Source organism: Ursus arctos, unplaced genomic scaffold, assembly GCF_023065955.2.
Source record: "Ursus arctos isolate Adak ecotype North America unplaced genomic scaffold, UrsArc2.0 scaffold_30, whole genome shotgun sequence".
NCBI lineage: Eukaryota > Metazoa > Chordata > Mammalia > Carnivora > Ursidae > Ursus > Ursus arctos.
In genome coordinates this window covers 19,618,255-19,634,057 of record NW_026622986.1, presented here as the reverse complement: position 1 = coordinate 19,634,057, position 15,803 = coordinate 19,618,255, and the positions used below count along the sequence as shown (strand labels likewise).

The 15,803-nt window shown below is 38.5% G+C and overlaps 1 protein-coding gene across 1 annotated transcript in view; it reads left to right on the top strand.

Annotated features, from left to right (window-relative positions):
- MALRD1 (MAM and LDL receptor class A domain containing 1) overlaps window positions 1–15,803 on the top strand; it is a 731,799-nt gene that overhangs the window by 145,159 nt on the left and 570,837 nt on the right. The gene's annotated exons all lie outside the window — the stretch shown is intronic.

The window sequence follows — 15,803 nt, the reverse complement described above, 5'->3', positions numbered from 1 at the left end:
TTGATTCCCTGGATGATACATCCATTGTTGAGAGTAGGGTGTTAAAGTCTTCAATTGTCATTGTATTAGTGTTTATTTCTTCTTTTATCTCTGTTAGTTTTTGCTTCATTTTTTTCATATGCTTTAATGTTGGGTCCATAAGTATCTACATTTGTTATATCTTGTTGATGTAGTGACCGCTTTATAATTAAATAATGACCTTTTCTATTTTTTACAATTTTAAAGTTTCTTGGTTTGATATAAGTGTAGCTATACCTGTTTATTATTATTATTATTATTATTATTATTATTTTTTTTTTAAAGATTTTATTTATTTATTTGACAGAGATAGAGACAGCCAGCGAGAGAGGGAACACAAGCAGGGGGAGCGGGAGAGGAAGAAGCAGGCTCATAGCTGAGGAGCCTGATGTGGGGCTCGATCCCATAACGCCAGGATCACGCCCTGAGCCGAAGGCAGACGCTTAACCGCTGTGCCACCCAGGCGCCCCTATTATTATTATTATTATTATTATTATTACCATTTGTTTGAAATATCTTTTCCCTGCACTCTCAGTCTGTGTGTGTCTTTGAGGGTAAAATATTAGGTCTTTTTTTTTTTTTTTTTAAATCCATTCAGCCATTCTGTCTCTTTTGATTGGAGAATTATTTCATTTATGCTTAAAGTAATTATTGATAGGTAAGGACTTATTTTTGCCATTAAAAAAATTGTTTTCTGATTGTTTTGTAGATGTCTTGTTCCATGTTTTCTTTTTTTGTTTTAATGTCTTTCGGTATTAGTATGCTTTGCCTTCTTTGCCATGTTCTTTCGTGTAATTGTGTAGGTTTTTTCCTTGTGATTTTCATGAGGCTTACATAAAACTTTAAAATCAAAACCCTAGGGGCGTCTGGGTGGCACAGCGGTTAAGCGTCTGCCTTCGGCTCAGGGCGTGATCCCGGCGTTATGGGATCGAGCCCCACATCAGGCTCCTCCGCTATGAGCCTGCTTCTTCCTCTCCCACTCCCCCTGCTTGTGTTCCCTCTCTCGCTGGCTGTCTCTATCTCTGTCGAATAAATGAATGAAATCTTTAAAAAAATAAAAAAATAAAATCAAAACCCTATTTTAAGCTGATAACAACTTCACAGAATTCTTAAAATTGTCACTTCTTCTGCCCCACATATTTTAGGTAATTTCTGATACAATTTACATATTTTTTGTATGTGTAACTAATAACAATTATTGTAGTTATGGTGTTTTACTATACTTATTTTAACTTTTAAACTAGAGTTGTAAGTGAATTATGCACCATTGTCACCATATTACAGAATCTGTCTATTGACCATTACCAGTGAGTTTTATGCTTTCTTTTTATATTTTTATAAGATTTATGTTCTTTTACTCAGAGAATTCCCTTAGTCTTTCTTATAAGGCAGGTCTGGTGATAATGAACTCTCACATCTTTTGTTTGGAGAAGCCTTTATTTCTTCATTTCTAAAGGACAGCTCTACTGAGTATAGAATTCTTAATTATTCTTCGATATTTTGAATATGTCATCCCATTTTGTCCTGGCTTGAAAAGTCTTTATTGAGAAATCTGCTTATAGTCTTGTGGAGGTTCCCATGTATGTGGCTTTTCTCTGTTTTTCTTAGTTTTTAAAATTCTTATTTTGGCTTTAACAATTTAATTATAATGTGTCTTGTTGTAGCCTTCTTTAAGTTCAGCCTATTTTAGGTCCTTTAGGCCTCATGGATCTATATGTCCATTTCTCTTCCCAGAGTTGGGAAATTTTCAGCCACTATTGCTTTAAATTTACTTTCTGTTCCTTTTTCTTTCTCATGTTCTGGAATTCCCATTGAGTCCTGTGAGTCCCTTAGGATTTTTTTTACTCTTTGTCATTTTATCTGTTTGTTTTCTGACTGGATAATTTCCTATGTCTTACTTTTTAGGTCACTGATTCTTTGATCTTCATGGCTAAATTTACTTTTGAAACTCTCTATTGAATACTTCAGCTCGATTATTATTTTTTTCAACTCTAGGATTTCTCTTTATTTCTGCTTTTTTTTTTTCCTGGTTGCTATTTATTTGTCAAACTTCTTGTTTTATTCATGCATTATTTTCCCAGTTTCATTTAATTGTCTATGTGTTCTTGTAGTTCCCTAAACTTAAGATAATTCTTATAGATCTTATAGTTCATAGATCTTCATTTTCTTAGGGTCAGTTTTTGGAACTTTATTAGTTTCCTTTGGTGGTTTCATATTTATTTGTTTTTTGTTTTTTTTGTTATCCTTGATTCCTTACATTGGTATCTGCACATTTGAATAATTGGGCTCTTCTTCTAGACTTTATAGATTTGCTTTGGCAGGGATGGATCTTCAACAGTCAGCTCAGTTTGGGTTTCTAGGCATGTGACTTTGGGCAGGTAGTGCCTGCTATTGTCTATTTTTTGACAGGACAACTTTCCAAGCTCTTAGGTTGGGTATGGGAAGGGAGTGTGCTACTGGTTGAGAACAGTTGGATAGGACTACTGGCTTGGTTCTCTAGTCAAGTGAATCTGTAAGGTGGGCTGCCCAGTTGCCTGGATTTTCTGGTCAGGCTTACTAGGTGGTCTGGACTGGGTACTATATTCAGTAGTATACAGGGCTGTGAATTCATTTCCCTTCACTAGCAGGATAGGACCCAGAGTACCTGGGGGGGGTACCTGAACCAATACAAGTGTGCGCATTGAATTTCTTGGTCATGTGAGGCCAACAGTTTGCTCTGCAGTATGTAGAAAGCCATGGGCTGTTCTTTCTTTTCAAGTGCAGCTAGAAGCAGAGCTTCTGGGTGGCCTACATAGCAACTTCCTGTGTGTTCTTCTTAGGTTCCCTGGTTGCACAAGCTGAAGGTTATATTAGTGATGACTGGGGCTATGAATTAGTTTCTCTGCCAGGAGCAGTGGGAGAAGCACCTCTAAAGGCAGTAAAGCTCTTTTTATCTTATCTTAACTCAACCCGACCTGTGTCCCAAGTTCCCTGGCCAAACAGAGCCACTGGCTTTGCTCTGCTCACCATTGCATCTGCCTGTCTGTCTCTTGTTTACAGAGTTTCTGGCTTTTCGTAGCTCCAGGTATTTTCACCAGCCCTTCTGGTCAAGATGGGGCTGTGAGATGCTAGCCACAGTGGTGGGGCTGCCTCAGTTCCTTTTCTGGATGGGATGGGTTGGGAATGCTCCAGGCTTCTCTTCTTTTCTGTCTTCCCAGTCAGTAGGGGCCAGGAGCTACCCTCAGTCTTGGCTCTGAATTAATCCCCCTGCCTAGGGGTAGCAGGCCACCCCTTTACACCTGGTACGGCTTTGCTCTGGAGACAGTTAGCTCTGCCTTTCTGCTTATTGGCTTCAGCATTGCTGGTTACATAGCTTCCAGGTGTTCTTGCCAGGCCTTCTGGTCTGATGGGGACTGGGAACCACAGTGGGTGTGGCTGTGTTTCAGCTCACTTGCCTAGATGGGATTGGGAGGGGTCCCTCCTGGCCTTTCTCACATGTTCCCCAAACAAGCTTTTCTTTTGGGAGAGCCGATGAAGAACCCACAGCCTTGGCTGTGAATTAAGTCCCCTGTCTGAGAGTAGTAGGGAGTTCTTCATACCCTGTACTGGCTTTGCTCTGGGGGCTGTCAGCTCCACCGACCCACCTCTCGGTTGGAGTATTGCTGAGCTCTACGGCATCTAGGTATTCTTGTCCACGTCCCCTGGCCGGATAGAGCCAGAATTCACTCTCCCCAGCAGGTGGGGCTATGACTCCTTGTTTGGGCACAGGCAAACCAGGTTCTAGGGTCAGCAGAACTGCTTGTGTGAGAACCCAAATCAAGCAGATCTGCACTTCAGTTAGTTCTCTGGTCCGAGTTTGTTGCAGACTTGGTTCTGGTGATGAGCAAAGCTGCTGGTTGGCGCCACTACTTGGATTACTACTCACTTGGGGCACTGTGGTCATGAATTCCATCTGTCAAGATCTGTGTGTTGGTTGTTACAAGCTACCCCGCCTTCACGGTCACGGTCAAATTCCCAGTGGTTGAACCCCATAGTTTCCTCTGCAGTTCTCACGGGGCAAGACCAGAGTAGGGGCTCTCATGAAGTAATCTGCTGTGCTAGAGGGGTGGTGGTGCTGATTGTCCCCTTGTGTTCTCTTTTCTTTTTGGAGGAGCTGGGGGTTCAGAGAAAACCTTTCCATGTGGTGTTGCTCCTGTTTGGGAGGGGACAAAGTCGTCAGTATGCAGTTGCTTCTCTTACCCTTCTAATGCAGTGGTGCAGGGATGTTTCAGTGTTGTCCCTGTATGCTAGGTTTTTCTCAGTGATGACTTGTTCATGAGTAGTTCTTGTTCTTCTGGGGGCTGTAACGTCAGTAATGACCTGTGTCACCATCTTGGTGATGCCACTGCCTCTCAAATTTATATAGAGTTACCGAGAACCTAAATTTATTTTCTTTGGGATATATATGGAAATATAAGTTAACTCAGGCTCATCAAGATCTCATAATTATGTTTGGATTGTGAAATTTCATTAATGAGTACATGTTAATAATAGTAGTCATTACTATACTTTATTGATTAGGCTTACCCAGATATCTTCATATCTTAAGGTCAACTGATCAGTAATCGTAGTTATATTGGCAAAATTCCTTTGCCGTGTAACATAACCTAATGAAGTTAGAACAGTAGGGGTTGGAGACCATGAGGGCTGTGTTATAATTCTGCTTACTATAGTTTAATCTCTGGTCCCCATGATTTCTCTCATGTGCAAAATGCATTCACCTTCTCCAGTCATTTTCAAGGATCTCACTCCATTATAGCCACAATAAAAAACCTAAATGCTCATTAAATGTAGTCTCTTTGGAAGTCTAGAAATCATTGTCTAAATTATCTAATCAGGTTTAGATGTGGTATATTTCCTGGGCACAATTCCTTCTATCTGTTGACCTGTGAAGTTAAAGATAGAAGGTTTTTTTTTTTTTTTTTAAGATTTTATTTATGCATTTGATAGAGACAGAGTGTGCACACAAGCAGGGGGAGTGGCAAGAAGAGGGAGAGGGAGAGGGAGAAGCAGGCTCCCTTCTGAGCAGAGAGCCCGACGTGGGGCTCCATCCCAGGACTCTGGGATCATGACCTGAGCCGAAGGCAGACACTCAACCGACTGAGCCACCCAGTCGTCCCAAAGATAGAAGTTATCTGCCTCCAACATTCTTAACATACAATCATGAGACAGGCATCAGGATAACAACTGACATTTTAAATTAAAAAGGGGAGAGAAAATGGAAGGTTAAGAAAAAAAAAAAGTCACTGGTTCAAAGCAGTTTTGAAATTCAGCTGGGAAAACTTTAGCTGGAGTTCTTTGATTAGGTTGCAGTATCTGGATTCTTACTTCTGCTGTCTAGACTCTTGGTTCCACCCTCTGAGTCACTCTTCCTTTTGCATGAAAAGTGGCGTGCATTTTCTTAGCAACAACTAGAACCCCTCCACTACTAATATGCAACTGTCTTCCTGTTTTTAGCTACTTCCTATTTTCTTTTTTTAGCTCTCTTCCTCTCTTTCTACCATTCCAACAATAAATCAGTGTTACCAATACTTACAATCTGTTGATCATTCCAGCACTCCAGTGTCCCTCATCTTTTCATATATTCACTTCCCTTCTTATGCAGTTTAAATTCCATGGCCTAATATTGGAATGATTGCCTTACATTGCCCTTCAACTGCCTTGCTGTCCTCTGATAGTCCCTAAAGCTCTAACTGATTAACTGGGACTCTCAGCCCCCTCAGCTGCACAGCTGAATGTGGCTGAGGAAGAAAACAAAGCAGTGGCATCTGTCCTCACTGTACACACTGTACATTGATGATCGCTGCCCTACTTTTGTTCTTGTACTTCCCAGGAATCTCATTGTATTTCTCCACTCCATTCCCTTACCCACTTACCTCAGCGAATAGCGTATTTTTCTCCTGTCTTCTCCAACATTCATATTCTACATTCCTGTCCCTAGCCTCAGCTGATGATCTTATATCCTATTTCCCTGAGAAAACAGGAATAACCAGAAAAGGACTTTTAAAAGCTCCAACACCCCTTCAACCCACTTGTAAACTCTCTCTTTTCTCCTTTATCCTGGATAAACTCTCCGTGCTCCTAAGAATGGTCACCTCTTTCTCCTGTAAAGTAGAACCCACCTGCGTGCCTGCTCAACATTGCTGCAGTGATTTCCCTCTCTACCATGTCTTTGCTATTAGCATAAAAACATGTTTTTATTGCTCACATCTTAAAGTGTTTTTTTCTCTTGATCCTACTTCTTCCTCAATGATCACATTTTTCCTCTTTCCTTCAGAATGTATATATACACCTCAAAAGAATTAATTATATTTACTGCCTTTAGCCTTACTCTTCAGAATTTCTTTTTTAACTCACTTCGGTCAGGGCCTTGCTGTCACTGTCAGGCAGACACTGTTCTCATCAGAGTCACCGGTGATCTAGACCCAGTGGTTTCTTCTCAATCTTCATCGGACCTGTCAACAGCATTTGACACCAATACTTTAATAGTTACTTGACTGATCTCTGTGACACTAGCAACCTCTCTTGATCTTCCCCTTATTTTTATGCCTTATTCTTGCCACTTTGGTGATTTTCTGACTTACAGTTCCAGCCTGAACTTTTCACCTGAACTATAGACTAATTAATATATCCTGCTGTCTATTACATGATCACTTGAATACCTAATAGGAATCTCAAATATGGCATGTCCAAAATTGAGGTCCTGTTTCCTCCCTCTCCCCCAAAACCCTGCTTCTTTACAGTCTTCTCCATTTCATAAATGGCATTTCCATTGTTTCAAATGCTCAGGTCAAAGACTTTGAGATCCTACTGATTCATCTCTTTTTCTCACACTCCGTAACTGATGTCAGTTAATTCTATCATGTCTGCCTTTAAAATATAACCAGAATGCCTCATTTTTATCTCACTGCTGCCACCCTGGTCCAGACCATTATCATTTCCTATCTGAATTTTTGAAATATGCTTTTCTTTTCCTGCTGATGTCACCCACTTTCGTCTTTTCTCAGTACAGTAGCCATGGGGATGAGATTAAGTCAGAATTTGTCACTCTTCTCCTTAAAACATCCCAGTTGTTTCCAATATCTCAAAATTAAACCCCCCACAATCAGAGTGACTGCTCTGATTTCATGTATTCCTCTCCCTCACTAACTCTTCTGGAGATACCGTGGTCTCTGATATTTCTGGGATATGAGAGGCATGCTCTTGCCTCAATGCTCTTTTCCTTTCTGTTACTCTGTGTTGTCTTTACCTGCATGGTCACATGTCTTGCTTCCTCACCTGCCTCCTTCAGGAGTTCACCTGGTTGCCACCTTTTCTGACCCCTCCCTTGATCCCCATCTATGAATTTTCAAGCCTTCTCTGTAATGCTCTATTTCTTTCTTTCTTTTTTTCTTTGCCTTATTATCATTAAATGTATTACATATAATTTATTAATTTCTTTTGTTTTTTCACTGTCTCCCCTAATGTCCCTACCCTTCTGACTCACATCATTTAAACTCCATGAGGACAGGGTTTTTTGCTTTTTGTTTTTTTTCCTGTTTTCTTTCCCCCGTTTTACTTTGCTATGGTCTTAGGAGACCCTGTGCCCATGCCAAACGTACAGCATGTACTCAGTACATGTTTGCCAAATGAATGAAGAGTGAATGATTGAATGAATACATGTTAGTCATTCTGTTGTCATAATTGCCTATTTGCTTATAAATTTCCCACTAGATTCTAAGCTCCTTATTGGTGAGTACTATCTATATAATACTTAAGTATTATATACACAATATACTTAAGTATTATATACACAATATTTAATATTTCATGGATACTGGCAGAATAGGTGAGACTCCTGGGTTAGAGACAAAAGGACATAATATTAATGGTGTAACACACAGTGTAAGTGTCAAGATTGCCCTAGTCCCTCTTAGTCCCCGAGTCCCAGGAGCAGGCACACAGGGGCCCAGGTAGATGTACATATGAAATGGCTTTTGCATCACAGCTAAGAAAGCCTGAATTTATGGAACCCAAATTTTTTTATAGTGGGATTCAAGCATATGACCTATGTTTTTATAGGTCATTATATTATACGAGGTAATAATTGGCTCTCTGTTACAGATGGAGTCACTACCTCTATTTTTCATGAGTGTTTGCTACTTAAATATCTTTAAAAGGATGGTCTGGAACAAAGGGGCAGTTAACGACTGAGTTTATAAGACATGAAGAAACATGAGAGACCCATGGAGAATTGTGTCCCAACAGTGCCTTTGTTGGTCATATTACAGGAGACCCTTAAAACCATATGTAGAATAACGTAATTAATCATTTTTATTTCAAATGCAATAATTTTGAATGCCAAATGTTATTTATGCATTGGAGCTCTTCTAAAAGATCTCATTACTTCTATTTATTTATATAGACATCTTTTTTATTTCATGGTACTTTTGTACATATTTCTTGACTGTTTTATGTTTTAAATAACTAATATTAACTATTGATGAAGTCTACAGGTCAGTTATTTTAACATTATTATAACTCCAAACATATAACCATTTGAATGCATGAAAAAGCCTGAAACTTGAAGAAATACTATTAGTAGAGATCATGTTCTAAAATAGTATATATGGTATTAATGCGTTTGAAGTTTATAATAACCTCTGCTTAATCAAATAAAGTACAACCCCAATGAACTTAAGACAGTGTACTAGAATGCTCAATTAACTTTTGTCCTCCTTCACGCAACTTTCAGGAGGGTCATAAAATCTAGTGAGAAAAAAAAAACTTAAACAAGGAGAGTTAATCCAGTGGACTTATAGTTATTATAAACATGCCTCAGAGATATTGCGGGTTCAGTTCCAGACCACTGCAGCAAAGCAAGGATCGCAATAAAGCAAATCAATTCTTTGGTTTTCCAGTGCATATAAAAGTTATGTTTCCACCATACTGCAGGCTGTTAAGTGTGCAGTGGCATTATGTGTAAAATAACAATGTACATACCTTAATTAAAAAAAAATTTATTGCTAAAAAATGCCATCCTCTAAGCTTTCAAGGAGTCATAATTGTTTTGCTGGTGGAAGTTCTTGTCTCTATGTTGATGGCTGCTGACTGATCAGGGTGGTGGTTGCTGGAGGTTGGAGTAGTTATGTCAATTTGTTAAAAGAAGACAACAATGAAATTTGCCACATCAGTTGACTCTTCCTTTCATGAACAGTTCTCTGTAGTGTGTGATGCTGTTCGATAGCATCTTACCTACAGTATGACCTCTTTCAGAATTGGAGTCAGTCCTCTCCAACCCTGCTGCTGCTTTATCAACTAAGTTTATGTAATATTCTGAATCCCGTGTTGTCATTTCAACAATCGTCACAGATTCTTCCCCGGGAGTAGGAGGTTACTGTTCCAGAAACTACTTTGCGCATCCATAAGAAACGACTCCTTATCTGTTCAAGTTTTTTTTTTTTCTTTTTTTTTTCTTTTTCCTTTTAAAACCATCATTTTTGGCATTAATGCTTTTTTTTTAAATTTCAAGTTTTTATTTAAATTTTAGTTAATAACATGCAGTGCAATATTGGTTTCAGGAGTAGAATTCAGTGATTTATCACTTACGTATAACACCCAGTGCTCATCACAAGTGCCCCCCTTAAAACCCATCCCCCATTTAGCCCATCCTCCACCATCTGCCCTCCAGCAACCCTCAGTTTGTTCTCTGTAGTTAAGAGTCTCTTACGGTGTGCTTCTCTCTTTTTCCCCCCTTCCCCTATGTTCATCTGCTTTATTTCTTAAATTCCACATATGAGTGAAATCAGATGGTATTGGTCTTTCTCTGAATGACTTATTTCATCCAAGTGTTATCATGAGATCACAGCAATTTAGTCCCATCTTCAGGCTCTACCTCTAGTTCTAGTTCTCTTGCTGTTTCCACTCCATCTGCAGTTACTTCCTCCACTCAAGTCTTGAGCCCCTCAAAGTCATCCCTGGGGGTTAGAATCAACTTCTTCCAAATTCCTGTTTATGTTGATATTTTGACCTCTTCTCATGAGTCATGAATGTTCTTAATGGCATCTAGCATGGTCAGGCCTTTCCAGAAGGCTTTCAATTGACTTTGCCCAGATCCACCAGAGGAATCACTGACTCTGGCAGCTATAGCGTTATGAAATGTATTTCTGAAATAATAAACCTTGAAAGTCGAAAAGACTGCTTGATCCATGGGCTGCAGAATGGGTGTTGTATTAGCAAGCATAAAAACAACATTCATCCCACTGTACAGCTCCGTCAGAGCTCCTGGGTGACCAGATGCATTGTTAGTGAGCAGTCATATTTTGAAAGGAATCTTTTTTTTTTCTTTCTCTGAGCAGTAGGTTCAACAGTGGGTTTAAAATATTCAGGAAACCATGTCATAAATAGATGTACAGTCATCCGGGCTTTGTAGTTCCATTTATAAAGCACAGACAGAGGAAATTTAGCATAATTCTTAAGGGCCCTAGGGTTTTCAGAATGGTGAGTGAGCACTGGCTTCAAATTCACGTCACCAGCTATGTTAGCCCCTAACAAGAGAGTCAGCTTGCCTTTGAAGCTCTGAAGCCAGGCATTGACTTCTCTCTAGCTATGAAAGTCCTAGATGGCATCTTCTTCCACTCTAAGGCTGTTTCATCTGCATTGAAAACCCGCTGTTCAGTGTGGCCCCCTTCGTGAATGATCTTAGATCTGGAGAACTTGCTGCAGCTTCTCCGTCAGCACTCGCTGCTTCACCTTGCACCTTCGTGTTATGGACATGACTTCTTTCCTTAAACCTCATGAACCAACCTCTGCTAGCTTCAGACTTTTCTTCTGTAGCTTCCTTACCTCTCTCAGCCTTCATAGAATCGAACAGAGTCGGGACCTTGCTCTGGATGAGGCTTTGTCTTTGTCTTGGGGGAATGTTATGGCTGATTTGATCCTCTGTTCAGACCACTCAGACTTTTCTCTATATTGGCAGTAAACCTGCTTCATTTTCTTAGCATTTATGTGTTCACTGGAGTATCACTTTTAATTTCCTTCAGAAACTTTTCCTTTGCGTTCACAACTTGGTTAACTGTTTGGTTCAATAGACCGAGCTTTTGGCCTGTCTCCGCTTTTGACATGCCTTCCTCACTAAGTTTCATCATTTCTAGCTTTTGATTGAAAGTGAGAGACATGTGGCTCTTCGTTTCACTTGAACACTTAAAGGCCATGGTAGGGTTATTAGTGGGCCTACTTCCAGTATTGTTGTATCTCAGGGAATAGAGAGGCTGAAAGAGAGGGAGAGAGCTAGGGGAATGGCCAGTTGGTGGAGCAGTCAGAACACACACAATGTTGATTGATTAAGCTTGCCATCTTGAGAGGACACAGTTTGTGGTTCTTCAAAACACTTACTATGGTAACATCAAAGATAACTGATTATAGATCACCATAGCAAATATAATAAGTTTGAAATACTGCGAGAATTACCAGAATATGACCAGTATTAAACCAGAATGAGGTGAGCAGATGGAAAAAAATGGAGCTGATGGACTTGTTCAGTGTAGGGTTTGCCATAAGCCTTCAATTTGTTAAAAACAACAATAGCAACAAAACTATTTGTGAAGTGTAATAAAACAAGGTATGCCTTTATTATACAGTTTAAAATCTACTTCTGGAGCATGCCCTATAATTATTCATGTTTAGATTTTATATGATCTTGCATTAAAAACTCATAGCACAGTGCCTGGCGTGTAATAGTTCTAAAATTGTCATTTATCATTATTATTACTTTAACTATAAAAGCAGTATAATTTTTTAAGAGCCCAGGCTTTGACATCAGGTCTGGGTCGGAATTGTGTCAGTAGTAATTACATGTTAACCCTCTTTCACCCTTATCTTTCCCATCTCGAAAATGGGGTCAATAATATGTTCTGTATTTCAAGAGAGTTAGAGACGATGTGACATATGTAATAAATGGATGTCTTTCACACTGCAGTTATGTCTTTACCGGTTTAGATCTCTCTGTAAACCACAGTTTGGCCTTCAGCTGGCTTTAGGTTTCTAATTTTTACAATTACCACTTATGTGTTTATCCATTTTCCCCTTTTTCTCCTGAACCTGAGAATCTTTTGCTGATGTGGCTGAAACCAGAGGGAGTTCGGAGTTCAACTACATGATGTATCAGAACATATTTCCTGTGAATTTTTGTTTTGTTTTTCTTTACAGCACGTAACTAACAAATTATTACGACTTTTTTTTCCGAGCAGTTTTAGAGTCACAGAAAAGTTGAAGAAAAAGTAGAGATTTCCCATATATACCTCCGTTGCCCTATACACACACACACACACACACACACACACACACACACACACACATAACTTCCCTACATCGACATTTCCCAGTGGGGGGGACGAAGGGAGGAATTTGTTACAACTATTGATTCTATGCTGACACATAATAATTACCCAAAGCCCATAATTTATATTAGGGTTCACTCTTGGTGGTGTACATTCCGGGGGTTTGGAAGAGTGTGTGGTAAAATATATTTGTCAATATGGTATCATGCAGAGTATTTTCATTGCCATAAAGATACTCTTGTGCTCCACCTAGTCAGCCCTTCCCCCACCTCCAACTTCCAACAGCCACTTCCTCCTTTTACTGTCTTCACAGTTTTGCCTTTTCTAGAATATCATACAGTTGAAAGTGTGCAGTATGCAGCCTTTTCAGACTGGCTTCTTTCACTTAGTCATATGCATTTGAGTTTCCTCCATGTCTTTTCATGGCTTGGTAGCTCATTTATTTTTAGTGCTGAATAATATTCCACTGTCTAGGTGGACCACAGTCTATTTGACCATTCACCTATGGAGGGACATTTTTGTTGCTTCCAAGTTTTGGCAATTAGGAATAAAGCTGCCAAAAAAAAAAAAAATACAGGAATAAAGCTGCCGTAAATATCTCTGTACAGGTTTTTGTGTGGATGTAAATTTTTCGGCTCCTTGGGAGGGTACGAAGAAGCACTCTTCTATAAATTTTTAAGTCTTTGCATGAGATCCAAATCATCAGCTTAGACACTTTGTACCTTTTATGTTTATTTATTACACGTGATTCTCTGCAGGGATCGTCTCAAACCATCAAAGAAGTTCTGACAGTGAATCTGATATAAGACCATCTGATTCTGTATTCTTTTCTCCCCTCACAAGGTTCCTTGGCTCTTGCATAAATTTATCTTTTTCTGTCTCAGTGAAAAGCTCTTAGCGTGATAGTGATAGTGTAAGGTGATGGACCTGTGTGTCAGTCCACCAAATATCCCCTAGCAACCTTTCCACAGGGGTAGCTACTGTGATAATATTCACATAACTAATAGAGGCAATAAAGGTAATTTTACTGAAAATTAATAAAAGCTGCTATAGGGTCACTGGCTTTTTTACCCATATCCATGGAAATAGATAATTTTTAGAAACTTTATGTCAACAGGCATCCTGTTATGAACTTAATAGCCCCTAGCACAAAGCTTGGTACACAATAAACTTTGAGGTGGTGGTCCCACTGTGATTGTTCTTGCAAATTATATTGTTTCTGATGATGATGATGATAATTGAGAAAGTTGATCGCAAGACTCCAGAAAAGTGAACAATCTTTAAACCTCAATTATTAAAATGTACCAGCATATTAGATTTCTAAGTCAGGAAAAGACATACATAATTTCCAACAGCTGTCCTAATGAAGTATATATTTTAATAAGTTAGCTGGTTAACAGCTAACCAGATTAGTTTCAACTGACTTATTACATCTCTGATTAGCTGAGGTGAGTTTTTAAAATGTGTATAGAAATCTAAATATTTAGGAACCAAGTAGATGAGACTGGCGTATTTGAAGTTTAAGAACATAATCATGTGTTAAAAATTGCTATTTTTGATGGGTCTTATCTAAGAGAGCTAGAAAATTGCCACAAGGGTTTCTGAAATTTTACTACCATTAGAAAATTCATTTATTTCTACATCAGTCTCTCCCTGGATAGCAGACAATACATGATAAGGCTCCCTTTCTGGGTAATTATGTGGGATAACTATACCAAAGGAGCAATAACTCCTTTCATTTCTGTATTTGCATAAAAGAACTCCTGGATCCTTTTTTTCTTTTTTAATTTTTGGATTGTCTGAAATAGGAATCAAAATCATTGCTTTCCTAGGGATTGAAATGGCAACTACATACTTTGAAACCCCTGGAATCTGTGTATATTTATGGATTATTTATATATTATGTATTTGTAAACAGAGATGGCTTTTGAAAACATAGTCTTTAATATTCTGAGCATTTATCCCTAACTTGACATAATTATCACTATTTTTCACCCTCAAGCAGCATTTGTCTCTCCACGAATTTGTAAACTTTACTTGAGAAATCTTCATTCTAAATATAACTAATTTGTTGATTTTTCCGATTCCTAATATAATGAAATATAGTTATTCCTTGCTTATTAAAGTTGATGCAACATTTTATTATTTGTGTGCTTTTTTAAAGATTTATTTATTTTAGAGAGGGGGAGGGGCAAAAGTTCAGGGAGAGAGACTATCAAGCAGGCTCCCTGCTGAGCACAGAGCCTGATGCAGGGCTCAATCCCATGACCCTGAGATCATGATGTGAGCCAAATCAGGAGTCTGATGCTTAACCGACCGAGCAACAGTGTCATACATCTGTCATACAGAGTTAAAAGTGTCACACATTTTCACTGATTTTTGGTCACATTTTTAAGTTACTCTACTGGCCATATCAAGAAACCTCACAGAAAGCAAGTATTTTTTTTGAAATCAGATATTTTATAGAAACTTAAAAAATAATATTTATAATATTTATAAATATTTTTATAATTTATGTTTATAATATCACAACTCACCTCACCTTCCTCCCTGTGTAGGGAAAGCATTTTCAAAATTGAAAATGATTTATCATTAGGTTAAAATTCCCTTGCAATTTTGAATTTTATCATCTTAGTGAGTGACTTATGGCATACTTCTTACCTAGGCTGATTGCTTACTTCCTAAGTCTTTTTACAAGGGAGCATCTATGCAATTATTACTATATCCTTGGATATAAGTAACCAATGACCAAGGATTCCGGTGCAATAATCATCTGTAAGAGCAAGCCTTATTTTGCGTTGGGATATACAGTAACACTGAATGTCCATGCTGAATAAACTCAGATTGTACCTTTTGGGTTTATCTTTTTTCCAATATCATAGCAATTAACAGTTATTGTCAATAGTTGCAGAAAGAATATTACACTTGGAGTGAAAATCTTTGGATCTCAGTCTGTCTGTACAGTTTCCTAGCTACCTGACCTTGGTTAGGTTAATAACTTCCCTGAACTTTCCTTTCTTTATCTGTAAAGCAACTATAATAATAACACTTTCTTCATTGGGCTCTTGTGAAAGTTAGATCTATATAAAGCATTTAATACAGGGTCTATGACATAGGTATCTATTAAGTATTAGCTATAATTCAGCACTAATATTATAACTGCCCAGTCCTGCCCTTTCTCTTCCTCTTTTCTTATGGCTTTGTGGAAATTAACTCTTTCTTATATATTTACCTGAGAAGTGGGTCAAATTATTCTTCCCTGCACAAATTATGCAATGCCTGCCATGCTTTGGGAAATACTAAGCTCTACAAAATTGGTGATGGATGTTATATTAAATAAAATGATCTGGATTTTTCAAATGTTAAGTTTTTTCAGAAGTAGCTACTTCTCATGTTTTAGCATAAAATAATCTGTAGGAATAATTAAGTCTTCCAGATGCTGTCGTAGCA